Source organism: Neovison vison, chromosome 8 (genome assembly GCF_020171115.1).
Source record: "Neovison vison isolate M4711 chromosome 8, ASM_NN_V1, whole genome shotgun sequence".
Taxonomy (NCBI): domain Eukaryota; kingdom Metazoa; phylum Chordata; class Mammalia; order Carnivora; family Mustelidae; genus Neogale; species Neogale vison.
In genome coordinates this window covers 112,426,144-112,442,300 of record NC_058098.1, presented here as the reverse complement: position 1 = coordinate 112,442,300, position 16,157 = coordinate 112,426,144, and the positions used below count along the sequence as shown (strand labels likewise).

The 16,157-nt window shown below is 40.2% G+C and overlaps 1 pseudogene; it reads right to left on the bottom strand.

The window, feature by feature from the left end:
* Nucleotides 1-2,274: 2,274 nt before the first annotated feature.
* Nucleotides 2,275-3,607, bottom strand: LOC122915136 (annotated as a pseudogene).
* Between the last annotated feature and the right edge of the window lie 12,550 nt (nucleotides 3,608-16,157).

Sequence of the window (16,157 nt, the reverse complement as noted above, 5' to 3'; positions counted from 1 at the left end):
GGTCATGGCCTTTGAACTCTGGTTTTACCCTCTCTTTTTAAATTATTCTCATGTCTTTGGTAATCTCTAAAATGATTCCCTATCTTTACCCTAGGATGTTTCCCCCCCCTGAGTTCTATAGCTATAAATTTGCTGTGGTACATCTGCTTGATGTCCTGCTGTGCCATCAGATTTCCTTCCCTTTTTGGATTAAGAGGCACAAACTTCCAGTTATGGAATAAATAAGTCACCCAGATGAAAGGTATAGCATATACTACGTCAATAACGTAGTACTAACATTGTATGGTGGCTGATGGTGACTACACTTAACATGGTGAGTACTGAGTAATGCATAGAGTTGTGGAATCACTATGTTGTACACATGAACCTAATATAACATTCTGTGTTCATTACACTTCAATAAACAAATTCGAAAAAAGAAATTTCTTCTCCTTTTGAACCTTCTTGTTTCCATCACAGATATTATCCTTCTCTTAGTTTCTAAGACTCAAACTCATACCCACTTTTGATTCTTATTTTCTCCAGAGCCAGTTAATTATACCTTCTATTGCTCTTTTTTTCCTTGAATTTTCTCTTTTTGCCCTTGCCCTATTCATGTGTCTGCTGTGCTCCTTTATCATTCCTCTTCTAGGCAACTTTAGCATTGTCCCAACGAAGCAGAATAGATTAATGTGGTAATAATTTGATGAGCTTGTGTCAAAATTTGTTATTTTAGCCATCCCACCAGACAATAACAACAACATAAATATTCGTACCTTTATTCCCTCTCCCACTCCAAAAAAGGAAGAATCCTCTGTTGAATGGACAAAACATCAAGATGGGTGTGTTGTGCTGATCTGAGTAATGGGTTTAGTTTAGAAAGGCTACTAGGCTATATCAGAAAGAACAAGACCTTATCCAAAGAAAATTCATGCAAGCTGAGACTTGAAGGATGAGTCGGAAGTGTTTAGGCAACCCAGGGAAGAGAGGCTTGTATTCCACACAGAGAGGGAAGCACAAACAAAACAGAAAGATGAAACAATATGAGGCCTCTGTGTGTGTGTGTGTGTGTGTGTGTGTGTGTGTTTGTCTATGTTTGTGGGTGTCTGTATAGCAGAGTCTACAAAGAGTCACTGTGAGCGAGGGACAGGGGAGATCTGAAGCTGGATGGAAAAGCTTTTCATCCCAAATCAAGGACTATCTCTTGGGGTGTCATGGAAGCATTGGAAAGTGGGGCTGAGGTCACATGCGTGGCCAGGTTGCTGGATTGAATGGCATCTTTCATCAGGCAGGACTTGAGAGAGAGGGGGAATGGGTATCTGTTGGGGGTCCTGATGAGCTTGTGAGTGCTAATCTGCACTGCTTCTTTTGGGCTGCTTGTGAAGGGCACAACTGCTGAACAGGGGAGTCTCTCTCTGGGAGAAGGAGTGCAGGGCAGCCCACAGAAAAGGAACTCCTGGGAGTGTCAGAATGTGTTTGCCCAGTGGGGAGGCAGCATCAAGGTTTGCACCAAAGGAGCTGGCATCATGGCATGAAGATGACTGTGTGATTATCATACCTCAAAGGGATTTCATAAATGACAAAGAGAGCAGGAGTCAAGTTGACACCTCAGCCCCTCATTTCCTTGCTCCCCTACTTGTGATACCCCTCAGTTGGCCCTATAGGACTCATCTGGAATGTTAGCTTCTGCCTGAAGCTTTTCCTCCAGCCACCCCTGGCAGTTACCTCTTTTTAGGACCTCTCTAACTTGTGGTTTGCAAGTATTTTATCACTTTGGATTTTCCCTGATGGGTAAAATCTCTCAAGACTGGCTTGCTTAATCTTTGCACTTCCTCTATCCCCCAGACTCTGCTCTGTGGACTCTCTGTACTGAAGACATGATAATTGAACTGAATCTTCACTTCCTCAGAAAAGTGCATCCTACAGGGTTTAATAAATAGGAACCTTATATAATAAAATATTTCAAGGAATTTGAATATTTCAAAGCTCCATCCATACAAAGTCCAAATAATTCATGTAAATAGTTGAAGGAAAGAACAAAAACTTATCTAATAATTCAAGACACTATTTTTTTCCCCAGACATAGAAAACTTATCTAATAATTCAAGACACTATTTTTTTCCCCAGACATAGAGAACATTTTCTTTTCTTACTTTTGAAAGTGTGATAAGATTTTCCAGCATTAAAATTCATTTTCAAGTATGATGATCAAGAAATAACAAGACACTTAAATTATACAGTTTCAGAATTTTCTGTTGCTTCCTAAGCCACTGAAAATTTCACAGCACAATACTTCTAGGCAGCTTCATTGTTACTTTCTTCGTTTTCTGTTACTTTAGGCAACAATGGCTCCATCTTTGGTCACAGACTTCCAGGGAAAGGACCTAGCACGAAGTGTCCCAAATTCAGCAGTCTGTGCCTACATTAGTAGCAGACCCACTGCTAGCAGATTGGCAGCTATCTGGTCACTTGCCATATCTACTATTGCTATTTTGGTCTTGAAAATGTTCTCCCTTTCTTCATCTACCTTAATTTCATATCCAGTTTTAAATAATTCAAGAACTTTGGGGATGTCACAAGCAATGGAATTCCAAGTAAGCCTTGGAAATCTCCCCCCCCCATTTCCTTCTCTAATGGATTGAGCTTGGGTGTTATTTCTGGAGCAGCTACATAAAAGTCTGATTGAATTTCATCATTCCAAATCTTCTGAATCCGATTAGTTCCTCCTCAAACAGCAGCTCCATTTCCTTCTGCTATTTTAATCTCTGATGCATTCCCTGTAAATACAGCAACTATTGATTTCTGAAACACAGGAGTATGGAGAACTAAGAACACTGGCCAATGGCTCCCCATTTTTCTTCTTCCCCAGTGTCATGTCTAATGTCAAATAAGGGTAAACACTTTACTTTGGGTTAGTAAAGTCCGGAATTTGAAATGCCTTAAGTAAGCAATTAATTGTCTCTACCTCATATGGTTGCCTTAGATATAAGTGGTTTTTGTTGTTGATGTTGTTGTTTTATTTTTTTAAAAGATTTTATTTATTTATTTGACAGACAAAGATCACAAGTAGGCAGAGAGGCAGGCAGAGAGAGAGGGGGAAGCAGGCTCCCTGCCGAGCAGAGAGCCCGATGTGGGGCTTGATCCCAGGATCCTGAGACCATGACCTGAGCTGAAGGTAGAGGCTTTAACCCACTGAGCCACCCAGGCGCCCCATTATTGTTGTTGTTTTAAAAATTTTATTTATTTGAGAGTGAGTGAGAGAGCGAGAGAGAACAGGAGCAGGGTGAGTGGCAGGCAGAAGGAGAGGGAGAAGCAGATCCCCTACTCCCCCAGCAGAAATCCCAATGAAGGGTTCCATCCCAGGACCCTGGGATCATGACGTGAGCCAAAGGCAGATGCTTAATGGACTCAGCCATCCAGGTGCCCCTGGATGCAAGCATTTTAAGTAGACCTCATCCTCAGGCTCACCTTCCAGAAAGGTTCATCTTTCTTCTCATCTGTTGGTTTTTCTCAGCACATTTTCTGTTTACTTTGCAGGATTTGTATGGCAACAAAATGTCTGTTGGGCACTTGAACACGGACAAGGATAAACAGATGTCTGATAAGCCATCTTGGAAAGACTATGCTTTTGATGACATATGGAGGCTCTATCATCTTACGGCTACCACCATGTTGACTGTTCTGGATTGTGTTCAATATACTGTTCTTTGTTCTGGTCTGTAAAGAGAGATCTCATGCTTGGTGGAAAGTTTAGCTCAAGAAGCTTTGAAATGCAGATTAGATTAATTAACTAGAATTATATTTGAAAATGGAAAAGAAGCATTTTCTTTTCTTTTCTTCTTAAGGATTTTATTTATCCACTTGAGAGAGAGACAGCACAGAGGGAGAGGGAGAGGGAGAAGCAGACTCCCTGCCCCGTGTGGGCTAATCCCAGGGTCTTGGGATCACAACCTGAGCCTAAGGCAGATGCTTAACTGACTGAGCCACCCAGGCGCCCGAAAAGAAGCATTTTCTAAAAGGCAAATTCCAAATATATGCCTTTTCAAAGAAAGTGTCATTTGGAAAGAAACTGAATCACACCATGAAATCTGTGACATTTCTTTTGGTTTCCACTCTCTTCTATACTAGTGGTAGGCTCATGTGATATGTAGAAATTTGGTTAATCAAATTTAGCTTGACTTCTCAAGTTAAGAAAATGTATATGCAGTATTTCTGAGATAAGAAGAAGCACATTCTTTTTTTAGCACATATACTTCCTATGCTGCTGTTTTTGCCTTATTCCCTTATTTGAAAATTTGGCTTTGCTTATAAAATCTACAAATTTCTATCTGTTTAGAACAGGGCTAGAATAGCCTGGGATCCTGTGGAACTGAATGGTATTTTAGACTGCTGATTCTCATTTTCTCGTCAATAAAGATCGCAACATATTACTTATATGTATTTTATAGCTCGCACCCTGGGGATTACCCACCTGGGAAAGGGACCTGGATTCTGGTGCAAGCCTTCTGTTTGCTGAGCTATGTGTTGTTGAGCAAGTCAGAGGTAATCAGAGGTAAAATGAGGGATTGTTGTCTAAAACTCCATGATTCTGTTATTTAAGTATAATCAACTTGAGAGTTTGATGATTTCTTTGAAAATTAAAAAAAAATTCTAGTAACCATAAATGCATACTGCTGAGCCCTGAATTTAGTTTTGAAATAATGTAAGACAGGGAGAAAGGTTTGGGAGGTCCCTTCCTTTATATAAATTTTATAAAGGGATATGTTTGTCCAAGGTATCACCTGCCAAGAGTTAGGGATCTATAGATGCTACCAGAATTTGAGACGTAGAGATAAGGATAATGATTTTTTTTAATTTGGAAAAAAATGCAAAACAGAAACGAGTATCTAATTTTATTGCCAATAATTTGTAGGACTGAAAGTGATTACACTGTCTACATTGAATAAACACTGTGCAAAAGGATCAGTTACAATGCAGTAATTTACCGGGATTAAAAAGAGTCTCATTTTTAAGAGCTCATTTTAAGGGTTGTTGATTTTTAAATCAATCTGCTTATTGTTTCGTAGTTTATCTTTTGCTTTGAGAAGCTTTCAGGAAAAGAAATTTTATGCAGGAAATATATGTGATCATCTTTGTGATGTGTTAAAATTGAGAGAAAATTAAACTTTAGTAAGAAAAACCATACTAGATGCAGAAATACACAAAGAACCACATATTAGATATAGATTAGATATACTGTATGAAGATGATTTTTTATAATGGCTTTTAAAATTCAACCTTAAGATACAGATTTTTTTTTTTTAACTGAGGAAAGGAGAGCAATGTATTTGTGTTGGAATTTAATCACATGTGTTTATTCATATGGGTACATCTACATATGTATGCCTTTGTGTTTATAATTTATGCTATGTATTATGCATATAGTATATACACACGTATGTCTGTTGGCATTCTTGTCTATTCTGTAGAAAGAAAATGCTGCTATATTAAAAAATGTCTAGCGTTCAGTTAATTCTGAAAAAAATCACATTGTTTCTTTGGCTTTTTTTGTTACTTCCTGTTGGCCTAGTGGCAATGACTCATTGTAATATAATGTAATACACACAGTTTCCAGTATCACATGATGACTATAAATGAATATATAAGAAATATGGAACACTGTTCTTGTTTTAAAAATGTAAACATTGAACAGAAGCTTATTCATCAGAGAATTTGATGTCACTAAATAGTAAGAGCTTTGATTTCAGTAACTCTAAGACTCTGATGGAATTGATCTTCAGTGAAGAAAAGAGACGGAATTTTACTTTTTAATAATTATTTTATAGATTATATGTAAAAACAAACAAAGAAAGCTTTTAAATCAGTTCATTGTCTCTTTCAGCAAATAGGTCACTTTTATCACAGGTGCTAAAATATGTTTTCCTAATTTTAAGCTTAGGGGCACCTGGGTGGCTCAGTGGGTTAAAGCCTCTGCCTTTGGTTCAGGTCATGATCCCAGAGTCCTAGGATCAAACCCCGTATCGGGCTCTTGGCTCAGTGGGGAGACTGCTTTCCCCCAACCTCTCTCTGCCTGCCTCTCTGCCTACTTGTGATCTCTGTCTGTCAAATAAATAAATAAAATCTTTAAAAAAAAATCTTTAAAAAAAATATTAAGCTTATGTGATACATGTACTCATTTCAAAGTTGGAAAAACAAAGTTCCCAATGATTAACTTGAGAGGGGAGAAGAGTAAACAGAAATACAAACACAAAAGAACAAATATTTCTGAGTTAATCGTCCCCTAAGGAGAATGGCAGAATTAGATTAACAAACATTTCAATTGAAAAGGGTCTTAAAGTTTAATCTACTAATTTAATGGTAACTAATGGCAATTAGTGGAATTCAGGAGTGAAGAAATTTCTACAATTATAGCTTGAAAGAATGGATAGAATATTGTTGGAGAAGCTAATATTGTTTTTGAAATGAAGAGTTAACAATCAAGCAGTAAATTAGGAAACTAACAATTACATGGTAAAGAGAATCCAATATATGTAAATTACTCTCACTGTAGGTAGAAAAGTTGTTTGATTTTATTTCCCGAAGCCACCTCAAGAACTACCTACCAATAAAGTAATTTACGTCTTTGGCCTCTATTTTCATCATCTGGATAATATTCCTGAGGCAGGTAATGATCTCCATTTGGGAATGGAAACATTTGCATTAGAAATCAATGTACTTCTAAATGATGTATTTGATTTCACGTGATCTTCATCTTGCTCAGTTGAATTGTCATTTTTTTTTTAAGAGTTTATTTATTTATTTGACAGAGAGAGATCACAAGTAGGCAGCGAGGCAGGCAGAGAGAGAGGAGGAAGCAGGCTCCCTGCTGAGCAGAGAGCCTGATGCAGGGCTCGATCCCAGGACCCTGGGATCATGACCTGAGCCGAAGGCAGTGGCTTAACCCACTGAGCCACCCAGGCGCCCCGAATTGTCGTTTTTTCAACAACAAGCGGATGTTCCAATAATATTAGGGATCTAAAAAATTACAATTCTGGAGTTCTGACTGGACTTGGCCAAGTTTCAGGATTGTAAATGGTAAACCACAAAGTGCCTACATTCACGGTTCTCCTCCCCCAATGGTTAAGGGGCTCTGAGGTTTCTAAATAGATTTACTTCACAAGTATTCCAGAAATTCTTTTGCTTTTGCTTGGCTCATTTCCTTCTTGATAAGATTCTATTTCCTTTCTCGTCCTCTTCACTCCGTTACTTAGCATAGTTTCAAAATATGGTGTAGCCCTCCTGAACCACTGCTTTCAGCAAATGACTCATCATGAGATAACTGAAGATTTGGGGGCATATGTGTTACTTTTGTTCCTGCTAATTCTTTGCTTTCCACCCCACTATGGATATAATAAACTTCCATATTTAGCACCAGATTTTTTTTTTTTTTTTGCTACCATTCTGACATTGAAACATCAGCTGGTCTCATTTTCTTTGAACCAAGATTAAGCCACCAAGCAGTCTTAGAACAATAAGCAATGGATTTACTTATTGTTCTTGACCCTTGGTTTAGTAATGAGGAGTCTTGGGAGAAAATGGACCTCTTTTACTCATTCAAGAACGGTACAATGAACTGAGTGTTTGTGTCCTCCAGATTCATATGCCGAAACTTAATTCTCGATGTGATAGTGTTTGGAGGGTAGGGCCTTTGGGAGTTAATTAGGTCATGATAGAGAAGCCATCCTGACTGGAATTAGTGCTCTTATAAAAGAGACCCCAGAGAGCTGCTCCTGCCCCTTCTCCCATGTGAGGACACAGCCAAAAATCGCCATCTGTGAACCAGGAAGTGGGCTCTCACCAAACACCAGGTCTGCTAGTATCTTGATCTTGAATTTCGCAACCTCCAGAGCTGTGAGAAATAAATTTCCGTGGTTGATAATCACTTGTCTATGGTATTCTGTTATAGCAGCTCGAATGGACCAAGATACAGGGAGACCTTGTCTGGTGAAGAGAAGGGGATCAGGGCAATATGGATCCCTTGTTTTCCGTACTACCCATTGCATCGCCTCACTTGGCAGAGAGAGATCTTCGCTGCTTGGATACCCTACACCAATGGGTACTTGTACCAGCTGGTTCCAAATCTTGCTCCCTCATCCCAACCCCTTAATACTCTAAAGCTAGCATTTGCTCCGTCCCCGAAAAGTTCTGTGTAATTCCATCTATATTAAAATGCAGGTTAGCAGTTTGTAATGAGGGGTAGCTTGACTGTGAATCTTGATGGATTTAGAATCTTTTCCTAATATTAGTCAGACCTTGCTGACCACCTTCATTTTCTTCATTTTTCAGGTACGAGGGACAACTAGGGAAGTCTGGGACACTGCCAGCGTGAAACCAGGGATTTCTCTGCCAAGAAATAGGACAGAAATGAATTTCTTCCCAGTCATGTCTTTAATGCTCAGCCCCATAATTCTTATTTGCTGTAATAACTCCTATCTTCTGCCTTCATTTCAGATGAGGAAATGAAGCCCTACTAAATGTTAGGTGACTTAAGGGCAGAACTCACATAGCAAATTAGAGGCACAGGGATTTTAATCCTTATCTGTTTACACTTTTGCCTTGTAATTCCCATTGCTGCCTTCCATGTAAGTACCTAGTTAACACAGGAAGCAGAGGATTGTGGCAGACTCTGGTCCTTAAATGCCATAGATTTACTTCATATTAATGCTCTTCATTATCTGATTATTGTCAAGTTAATTTACATCCAGTGAGATGAGCATCTCCTGAAATTCTGTTCATTTATTGAGCACCTACTGCATGCAACACAGTGTATTAGGTTCTGTCTGAGGAAACTAAAAGAAAAAGATAACAACCTCTGACATATTGTGTCTTATATGCTAGTTAGGAACTCAAATGCACAGAAAATGATTTTAAAAACTGTATATAACAACATATTTCCTTCATCTCATCAGCGAGATGAAACTGTTTTCCTTTCCACAGCATTCCCATCACAGCCAAAGATTCTCTTACTGTGGCCCCTCAAAACAAGATGGTGTCCAAGAGGAGTCAAACCTGAAGCCATTTCTCCCACGTTTCCTTGGCACATCTCTGCAGTCTGTTTGGCAACTTCTTTGTGTCCTCTTACATGTGACAATTCTCCATGAGGCAGAAACTAGATTTTTATTGGGAATCTAATGGGCCATTTATGGTTGACTGGATTCCCATGGGGGCATCTCATGGCTGGGACTCAAACACACTCTTTCTCCTGCTGCTTCAGTGTGAAGCCCTCCATGCAACATGCAGCCTGAGGTTGGTTTTTCTTTTTCTTTTCTTTTTTTAAAAATAATCTCTATGCTGAATGTCAGGCTCAAACACATGACCCTGAGATCAAGAGTCACATGTTCTACCAACTAAATCAGTCTAAGGTTCTTTCCCCCAGCCCCCCTCATGGCTGCTTCCTCCTACTTCCCCCAGGTGGATGGAGGCTGGCCCAGAGTAAGGACCTTCCAGTGAATGGCCATGTTGGGCACAGTGAGCTGCTCAAGCTGGGATTGTACCTTTTGGGAAGTTCTTCCTTTCAGGAGCTAGAGAGAAAAGAGGAGTCAGTACAGCTCCTGCCTGGCAGAAGGCTTGGCCTACTCCCACCCCATCCCAACCTCAGCCCTCTGCTGGCCTACTTCTGACTCTCGGGCTTTGCTCTCTGGTGGGTGAAGGAAGACAGCCCCAGTGGCTGCATCATTCTGGGGCTTCTTTCGCGTGATGATCTGGGGCAGTGGCCTGGATGGTGCTGCAGGACACGATGGTGTCGTCATCTTCTTCTTTCTTCTTCTTCTCCTTCTCTTTCTCCTCCTCCTCCTCTCCCCCTCCTCCTTCTTCTTTTTAAATACACTATTAAAGGAAATTTTTAAAAAAGAGAAAGAGAGTGAGAGTTGGAAGGAAAAGGAAAAAACCTCGAGAGATGGGGGAATGGGAGAGGAGGAGAAAAGAATGAAAAAATCAATTTTTGTTCTATGGGATTGGCATCTTACTGGCTGTATTTCTCCCTCCTTCCAACTTGGCTCCTGTTGTGCCCCCTCGGATTCAGTAGGCCAAGCTGGGGCCTGAGATTCTCCATTTCCAAGAAGCTCCCAGGTGAAGCCAAGGCTGTAGATCCTCAGACCCCACTCTCAGTAGCCAGGGTCTTCAGGAATAATGTATCAAATACCGAACCAGTTTCTTCTCCATGCTTCATATACCATCTGACAGTGACACAGTGAAACTTAGTATGTGCCTGATAGTATTTTAACTGCTTTGCACGTGTCAACTCGTTTGATCCCCATAATGCTCTATGAGATGGGTGCTATTATTAGCTCCATTTCACAGCTGGGGAAATCAAGGCACAAAGTTAATTAATTTGTAAGTATTACATAGTAAGTAGTGGAGCCAGGGTTCAAACTCCGTCTGGCTTCAGAATCTGCATATTAAGCTCCATTCCCATTTTTTTTTTAATTTTTAAAAAAGATTTTATTTATTTATTTAACAGACAGAGATTACAAATAGGCAGAGAGGCAGGCAGAGAGAGAGAGGGGGAATCAGGCTCCCCGCCGAGCAGAGAGCCCTTCCCAGGACCCTGAGATCATGACCTGAGCCAAAGGCAGAGGCTTAACCCACTGAGCCACCCAGGCGCCCCTCCATTCCTATTTCAACAGTTTACAAACTCATCATCTTCGTCTGGGCATACTTCAAGTTTTCAATATTTCCCCCTTTGAGTGTGGAACCCAGCTTGGAAATAGTGTTCCAATGATGTGATTGACCAAAGCTGTGATTTTCCAGATCATCCCGATACTGATTCACCATTATATTAGCCACACTGCCAACTTTGTGCCTGAGGTAAATTTGGCGATTAGAGCCAGTTCTCAAGGATTGGCTGAAGGATCCCAAGGCAGCTGTGCTTTGGGCTGTTTTCTGTTGCTCATTTTTATTTATTTATTTTCTTGTCAAGGAGAGGCAGCAAGAATCAGCTGAGGTTAATAGCAATAGCTGATCACTGAGGCAGCAAGAGAAATGGCTCCGAGACAAACACATTGTTCATTGTGTTGCCTGAGGGGAGAGCTCTGGCTGGAAGAGCTGAGCCAGGGGAGGTGAAGGGTGAAATAGGATACTGTCTGGGTGAGACCCTTGGTGGCTGGTCGGGGCCCAAAGCAAAGTGGAGAGGCTAAGGAAGCAAACTGGAGTCCTATGTGAGCCAACTTTGGATCAAGGCAGACAGATTCATTCATTCATTCATTCATTCAATATTAATTGACAACCTACTGTGTTCCAGACACCATGCTACCTGCTGGTGATACAGTGATGAATAAGACCTGGTCCCTGCCCTCAGGGGATTCTAATTCTTGTGGGAGACTGATGAGACAAAACCAAACCGAAGCAGACAAGAAAGCCGACAAATCAGTGCCGGTTGTAATGAATGTCCTAAAGGAAGAAAACAAGGGTCAGAGATGGTGAAACCAAGAGGCATCCTAGCTTTAGGTCGGGTGGCCAGAGAAAGCCTTCAGCTGGTGCCTAAAATCAGAGAGGTTAAGAATGGCGAGAGAGCATTCTAGGGAAGAACCAGCTGTGCAAAGACCCAAGGGTTGGAATCGAAGAGAGGCTGGCAGGATCTTGGGAACCCATAGCCATCCATTGGGAATGGATACAAATGGACGTAGGGATTAATGCTGAGAATAATCGATATGAAACAAAATTAATTGGCTTCAACAGCCTGGTTAGGTTCTCAACTGGAGTATCATGTTGAGTTTTTGACATATCAGAGTGTCAAGGCTCCTGAATGATTGGCTGCCATCGCCTCTGAAATTGGGAAAAACTGCAGGTCCCGGCATCTTTTATTTGGTCTTTGTTTTGGATTTAAAGGCCCATCTCTGAATTGTGAGGGCCTCACTGAGGTCCCAACAATCCTTACAGAGAAAACTTTATTGAGGTTATTGTGATAAAGGGTAAGGGCAGAAACAAAGCATGGGGTGGGGTTAATGTGGAGAGATCATGGCACACTGACCATCACACTCTTCTCTGATCTCTTGATCTGGCTTGCAAAGGAGAGAAGGTTGGTCTGGATGCCTCTGGGCAAACTGTTAGTAGTTCCTAGTGATCAATGCATTTTCTGAGGCACCTCAATGGCCTTTTGGGTGATTTTTAGAGCGTTTTCCAGAGAGGAAAATATAGTTCACCAATCTATAGTTTCCAGAATCTGCCCTTTTGAGAATCAGAACATTTGCCCATCCCCCAGGCCCTCCTCATTGTCACCTAGATTACTGTATTGGTTGGTGTCTTACAAGTGGTCCCCCTGACTTGTCTCTCACATGTACAATCTGTCATCCCCAGAGATTTCAGAAAGATTCAACTGAAATTCGCATTGTATCTTGTCTCTATCCTTGGCTTAAAGTGGTTCCTCATTACCACTAATAAAAATCTAAACTTTTTCTGTTGACATTCAATGCCTTTCGTGATCTGACCTTCGCCTAAATTGCCACTCTCGTCTCCTGCCATATATCTCTGCTCTGAATTATGGCCATACCTTGCTACTCGCTCTTTACTGAAATAACCATGTTCTCATATCACATCTCTGCTTTCTCGTGTGAGGTTCCTACTTGCGACTTCCTCACCTAATTCCTATTTATCTATTTAAACTATTGAGTTTAAAGCTGACCTCCTTTAGGAAGTCTTCCTTGATTTCCCTAGTGAGGATGATGTGCTTTATCTGAGTTTGTAACATATCGTACATGCCTCTGTTAACAATACTTAGTGTCTGTTTTTCTATCTTCCCTATAAAAACCTTGAGGTTTTTGAGGGCTAGGACTTCATCCTTTAGTGCTTAACTGTGCCTTACACCCAACAGCTTCAGAAAAGTAGTATAGAGTGGCTGCATTCACACTTGCCACTTTCTGGCTCTGTTGTAGTTTTCCATGATTTCTCACAGATTACAAAGACCTCATGTTAATTTCTACATCACATATATTCTCCAACCCTACCTCCTCTTTTGGGGAGTAGGGGGGTATGATTTGCTTAAGCTTGGGTCTAGAGACCTATTTCTACCTCATTTATCAGTCTCACAGAAATCTCTAATGTGAATTTTTTTTATTACCCACGGTTTAAACCAAGGGCTCATATCTTGCTATGATTTAGGATACGAAATTATAGACTTTGAGACCTAGAAAGGATCTTAGAATGATGAAATCCAGTATTTCACTTTACAGACAAGAACATGAAGGTTCAGAGAGAGGTATAGTGACCGCTCTAAAGTCACCCTACTGGTGTAGTTGGTGACAGAGTTAATCCCGGGGCTGGGTCTCCATCCTCCCAGCCCCGGCTCCAATTTCCTGCATAGAGTCACTCAAATCTTTATCCTCTTTTGGTGTCAGAGACCCACTACAAATTTGACCTTGATTTATTCACCAGGCTGAGGTTTTAATTTGGCCTCTGGAACTAGTCATTTGGTTATCAGCAAATGAATTCATATTATGCTTTTTCATTTGGAGGCCTGCTAAACTCTGAACCTCTTTCTTAAAAATCCTCAGGGGAACCTAAGAAAAAAAGAAACATAAATAAGTGTTGGACAGATTGTTAGTCTTTTGTTGGTCTCTCAGGAGCCCTTTATTCTGTCACAGATAGGTTTGCAGCAGAGAAGCTAATACGCAACAGTACCTCCTTTATAATGCCAAGACGTTCACGTCTTTTTTGAGAATGCCCTAGAAGAGAAGCAGCAAAGTTATGTAAAAATATTATCTGCCATAGAAGCAAATAAGTTCCTTTACTAGCATTTAAAAATTATATGTGCGGTTTGCTTATTTTTTACTTTAAAAAATTTTGACTATTTATTAGATTTGGTCAGTAATGTTGTGGATTACTATTATAGAGATTTACCAGTCCTTCATTTTAATATAGACTATTTCTTTTCTTTTAAAGATTTATTTATTTATTTATTTTAGAGAGAGAAAGAGAGAGAGTGTGCATGTGTGCACATGCAGGAAAGGTGCAGAGGGAAAGAGAGTCTTCAGCGGACTCCAGGCTGGGTGTGAAGCCTGTCTTGAGGTTTAATCCCATGACCTGAGATCACACTCCTGAGATCTGACCTGAGCTGAGACCAAGAGCGGATGCTTAACTGACTGTGTCACCCAGGCACCCCAAGAATATTTCAAACATATAGAAAAGTACAGAGAATAATGTAGCCCAAAAAAAACCCCCAAAAGACAAAAAACAAAACATAGATCTCCTACCCAGCTCAGTCATATAAAAAAATGTTGCCTATTTGCTCCTGATCTCTCTTTTCCTTATTTTCTCCTGCCCTCCCTTATTCTTTTCCTCTCCTTTTCCCCTCCAAGTTAAAACCTTACACATGTAAAGTCCCTATAACCAACCTGCCCCCATTCTTCTCCTGCCCTTGACAGAATTAACACCTGTCCTGAATTTTGAGGGTGTTTTTTTTAAAAAGAGTTATTTATTTATTTTAGAGAGAGAGAGACAGAGTGTGCGAGTAGGGGGAGGGGCAGAGGGAGAGGAAGAGAGAGAATCTCAAGCAGACTCTTTGCTGAGCAGGGAACTTGATGAGGGACTTGATCCCAGGACCCTGAGATCATGACCTGAGCTGAAATCAAGAGCCAGATGCTAAACTGAAGGAGCCACCCAGGCATCCTTTGCAGTTTTGTTTTGTTTTTAGTTTAGTTTAGTTCAGTTTTGTTTTTGAGTAGACTCCATGCCCAATGTGGGGCTTGAACTCATGACCCTGAAATCACGAGTCACATGCTCTACTGACTGAGCCAGCCACATGCCCCTGACTTTTTTGAGTTTTAATTTTTGTGTTTTTTTAATGCTTATGCTATAAATGTATCCATAAACAGCAATGGTTTTTGTCCATTTTCCATCTTTATAAAACGATATATTCTACACTTCTCAAGTTTTTACTCAACATGTATTAATACACGTCTTCCAGTTCATTTAAACAGTTACATGGTATTTCATTGTGTCAAAAGACCACGGTTTACCCATTCTCTTACTGATGCATCTTTAAATGGTTTCCATATTTTTCTCTTATAAAAAATGTGGGAATAAACGTGCTCATACCTGTCTCCTATACCTACGTGTGATGTCACTAGGATTGTTATAAATGCTGAGATGAATTTTCATTTGATAGGAAAACTATCTGATTAGTTACTTAAAAGAAAAAAATGAAGTCCTGGGAGAAACAGAATGTCAGGAATAGGAAATAAAATAGTATGGAATGGTAAGTGACTAAGATAGAATTCTATGCTTTTTTTTTTTTAAGTAATTCATCTTTTGACAAAAAAATAGATTGAACACGTAAGTACCTGGAACAACTACCAAAAGCTACTGATTTTCCTCTACATTTAATAGATCATCTTTTTATTTATTTATTTGAGAGACAGAGAGAGAGAGTGTAGGAGAGCATGAGTAGTGGGGAGACGAGCAGAGGGTGAGGGAAAGCAGAATCCCCGCTGAGCAGGGAGCTCATGTGGGTCTGGATCCCAGGACCCTGGGACCATGACCTGAGCTGAAGACAGATGCTGAACTGACTGAGCCGCCCAGGTGCCCCACATTGTCTTTTTGTAAAGGTAATATTTACACCGGTGTGCGGCTCGAACTCACAACCTGGAGATCAAGTGTTGCATGCTCACTGACTGAGCCAGCCAGGTGCCTCTAAAACTACCTTTTCTGTCATGAAAGTTTCATAGAATTTCCATTTTTTTTCTGTGAAAATTGACTACTTCCTTCTTTGGGCCTCCATTCTATCTACCCCTATTATGTGATGTACTGTGTTTTATATTTGCTATGGTTCGTTTACATGCCTCTCTTAATAGGCTGGGTATTATTTGAGGGTGGAGTTCTTGTCTTATTTGTGTCCCCAAGGTGTGGTGCACAGAAGGTAGTTAACACAGCCCAAGAAATGAACGAAAAGTCCAAATCATGGAAGATCTTTTAGACTTAGCATTTGTTTCTATTGACAGGGTGCTTCAGTGAAAACTTAAAATAGGGAAAAGATTTTATCTTTTTGGCTACATTTGGAACTTTAATCAGAAGTTTCATACAAGCTTTAATAAAAATAACTAATAAAGCAGAGAAATCACTTAAAGTTTGACTGTAGACACTTGCAGTGCATGATTCATAAGCATCAGTATACACTTAATTTTAGGAAAACTTCAGTTTTACAAATT